At 48.2% G+C, this 4,178-nt stretch overlaps 1 long non-coding RNA gene across 1 annotated transcript; it reads left to right on the plus strand.

Moving 5' to 3' along the window:
* The first annotated feature begins 670 nt into the window (after window positions 1–670).
* On the plus strand, window positions 671–1,435 carry LOC136603220 (uncharacterized). The gene is made up of 2 exons (XR_010789632.1): window positions 671–840; window positions 1,154–1,435. It is a non-coding gene; the product is annotated as an uncharacterized lncRNA (long non-coding RNA).
* The last annotated feature ends 2,743 nt before the right edge of the window (window positions 1,436–4,178 follow it).

Genomic DNA, 4,178 nt, shown 5'->3' on the forward strand with positions numbered 1-4,178 from the left:
GCGCTGTGTGTGGTGAGTACCTACCTGAGATTTCTGCGCTGTGTGTGGTGAGTACCTACCTGAGATTTCTGCGCTGTGTGTGGTGAGTACCTACCTGAGATTTCTGCGCTGTGTGTGGTGAGTACCTACCTGAGATTTCTGCGCTGTGTGTGGTGAGTACCTACCTGAGATTTCTGCGCTGTGTGTGGTGAGTACCTACCTGAGATTTCTGCGCTGTGTGTGGTGAGTACCTACCTGAGATTTCTGCGCTGTGTGTGGTGAGTACCTACCTGAGATTTCTGCGCTGTGTGTGGTGAGTACCTACCTGAGATTAATGCGCTGTGTGTGGTGAGTACCTACCTGAGATTAATGCGCTGTGTGTGGTGAGTACCTACCTGAGATTAATGCGCTGTGTGGTGAGTACCTACCTGAGATTAATGCGCTGTGTGGTGAGTACCTACCTGAGATTAATGCGCTGTGTGCTGAGTACCTACCTGAGATTAATGCGCTGTGTGCTGAGTACCTACCTGAGATTAATGCGCTGTGTGCTGAGTACCTACCTGAGATTAATGCGCTGTGTGCTGAGTACCTACCTGAGATTAATGCGCTGTGTGCTGAGTACCTACCTGAGATTAATGCGCTGTGCGCTACGTCTGGTGAGTACGTCACCTGAGATTTGCGCGACGCCACCTGACGAAACCTGTCTATTTTTGGCAGATTTGTGCGCTACGTGTGGAGACGCGGCCACCCGAGATTTGTGAGCTTTTTTGCAAACTTACGTGTGGAGATGATCCTGACGTTTGGACGCGTTTTGAGAAGAATTTCGCTTCGCTTGCACACAAGCTGACATAACTCGTTGAGGTCAGATGCTGCATCTGCTAAAATTTTCATTGCGTGCATCTGCTCATACGTGCTTATTTTGCGCATATTTGCAGGTTTTCGCTTGCATCTGTATGTACGCACGTACGCGTGTGTGTGTATGTATGTATGTGTGTATATATATATATATATATATATATATATATATATATATATATATATATATATATATATAATTTCTTCTGACCAGGTTGGGGGAGTAGTGGTCAATGTAAGTGGGTGGAGCGGATCTAGGGATCAGTAATACTGGTGTGATGTGACTGTTAACCTGCTGATTTTTCATCATTTCCTGCAGATCTGACGTCCTTGAGAATGGGAAGGCTGGCAGACAGTGAAGAGACCCTCGACGTTCAGCAATCTTGAAACCCTTCGTTTTTTGGACTGCTTTTTGCCGGTGATTCCCTTTTTTTTTTTTTTTTATAAGCTTTTTGGAGGATCCTGAAAAACTGCGCAATATTTTACACCGATTGAGTAAACAGAAAAGATCCCCAAACACAGCGGCCTTTGGTTTATCAGGGAATGACACTTGGTGTAAAATCCACATTTTTAATAAATAATAAAACGTGATTTGAATTTGTTTTTTTGTTTTACCTTATTTATGTTTTCAGACTCCTGATTACCCACACTGTAAAGCCGGCTGCACATGGCTGTGACAGGCTCTGCCATGGAATTCCGGGGCGGAGCCCATCACGGCGGCCCCAAGAGACCCCAATACTTACCTCCGGTTCCGGAGTCCCGCATGACGCCTCAGCGCGCATGGGCAATCGAGCGCGTGACGCACCGCAGCGGCATGTGACGCGGTAGGCGTAGAGGCGGTTTCACGCTATTTTCCGCTGTGCTACAGCGGAAAATAGCGTGAATGGACGGCTTCCACAGACTGCAATGGAAGCCGTCCGCGCGTATACCCGCGGCAAATAGAGCATGCCGTGGGTGAGGACGGGTGATTTTACGGTGCGGAATTCCGCTGTGAAATTCCGCACCGTAAGCATTGAGCTATTAGGTTGAATAGATCCGTCTGTGGGAAGGAGCCTTAAGGCCTCATGGCCACTAGCAAAATGAAATAGCTGTTTCCGCAGCGGATTTGCCCCTAGGGAATCATTGGCCATCCCGTCCATTAAACTGATTTTTGCACCCGCGGATGGAATTTTAATAGAATTGCGTTTTTCATGCGTGGGAGAAAAAACCCGGCATGCTCCATTTTACCGCGGATCGGCCACATTGCTATCTGCATGCAAAAATTATACAATTGAAAGCTGATTCTACGCGGATTGTATTTTTCTAGTGGACATGAGGCCTAAGGCCGCCTGCAGACGGCCGTGTCGCATCCAGCTGCTCGCAACGGGACCCGACCTGAGCGCCTGCAGAGAGCAGTGCGGAACTCGCCCGCTCCCGCAGCTCTGACTCATGTGCCAGCAGACGGCGCATGCACAGAGCCGGCAGCCAGCGAGTGACGTTTATGTCCGGGGCTCTGCGAACCCCGCACAGAATTAGAGCATGACGCGGTTTGTTTTCTGCGCGTGATTTCGCGTAGACAAACCACGGCCTTCTGCATAGGATTGCGTATTGAAATGCAATCCTATGCAGGCGTGTACAGCCGGAAATGTACGGTGCTGCGTCTGGCATAGACTGAAGTGGCAGCAATGCGCATTCGTCATCAGCTGATTGGCAGGGATTCTGGGAGGCAGGTCACCACTTCACTGCGCATAGATCATCAGTACTGGAGTCCCAGGGACCACTTTTAACCCCTTGCCACCGCAGCACGTGAATGTATGTATATGTTAGGAAGCAGCTTTCTGGAATGGACTTGCATTTGCATCCTACAGATCTGAGCCCACACCATCTACTGCTTAAGACTGTTGCTAATGACAGTTGGCCTCCCACAGCCAGAGGGGATGGGTGAGACAACAGATTCCCGCTGTTAACCCTTTCCAGTCCAATGTCGGCCCTGCCCCGACATCATAATTTCCCTCCACAGCTCCAATGTCGGGGCAGGCCCGACACTGCAGTGCAGGAGTGGATCTGCACCCGATCATCAGGCACATCGGGTGCAGATGCACTCCTGCACTGGTCCTCATCGAGGACTCCCAAGGAGAAGGCAGAAAGGGATTTTAATCCTTTCTGCCTTCTCCTTTACACATTACTTAGCGCTATGTAATGCATAGATTCTGGCCGGCGATCATGTGACCGCCGGTGTTACCTGACCCCAGCAGTCACATGATCGCCGAGCCGGGAGGCAGAAGGAGTACGGAAGACGCCGGACAGGTAAGCAGGTCCCTCCCTGCACCCTCCTGAACTCTGTCAGATCAGGAGGGTGCAGGGAAAATGTATTTTTTCTCACCCATTCTCCCCAGAACCAATTTATTTGGAGCTGGGGAGAATGGGTGAGAAAAAATAAATGGATTGGAAAGGGTTAATGCTTTGCATGCAACGATTGCTCTTATTTCATTAGGTTTTTGTATGTAATCAGATATACTTCAGTCTAAGCCGACCTGAGTATAAGACAAGGTACCAACTTTTACCCCAAAAACCTGGGGTCAATTATTGACTTGAGTATAAGCCAAGGGGTAATATTAGGTACCTCGGCTAACACTGGGATCGGCTATACTCGAGTATGCATTGTGGCTGCTGCTACAGGCCAAGTGGGCAGTATTGTCCGGGTCTCCTGGACTCATGGTTAGTGTAGGGACTAGCGGTATAACCAGGAGCTTAGAAGTTCGCCCGCTAGCTTCACGTTTTGTCTAAAATGTCAAGTAATACCTGTTCTTTATAATCAGCCTATCTGTTAGTAGTGGTTGCATTTTTGGCTTCTGTATGCAGTGTTTTCTATCTCTGTGTATTCTGTTCTGTCTCTGTTATATGCCATGCGTGTGTCCTGTTCTGTGGCTCCTAAGATCAGCTATGGCCCAGTTCCGAAGACCGCTGGGCCGCCCTCTTATTTGGGCGATGTCTACGCTTAGGTTGGGCCACAGGGTTAGTTGCATGGATTCCATGTGAATCTCCTGTGTTTTTTCTGTGTGCATGTATACTACTAGTCCTTTGGTCACGATGGTGTTGGCAGTCTGCTCAATCTGCCCACACGATCATAACAGTCTGTTCAGAAAGCCACATAGTACTGATTACATTTTGGGCCCCATTTGTACATACTAACATATTAGGGCCACAATGGGTACATTTCTGAAAACAATACAAACAGGGGTATCCATTTTGGGGTGTCAGTGCACATGAAAATGATGATTTTTGGTTGAAAAAAACTTAGAATAGCACATTAGCCGAAATAAAGCCTTATTATAATTTTTTTTTATCATAATTCCATTAACCCC

The sequence above is a fragment of the Eleutherodactylus coqui genome, unplaced genomic scaffold (genome assembly GCF_035609145.1).
Source record: "Eleutherodactylus coqui strain aEleCoq1 unplaced genomic scaffold, aEleCoq1.hap1 HAP1_SCAFFOLD_868, whole genome shotgun sequence".
In the NCBI taxonomy this organism is placed as follows: Eukaryota; Metazoa; Chordata; class Amphibia; order Anura; family Eleutherodactylidae; genus Eleutherodactylus; species Eleutherodactylus coqui.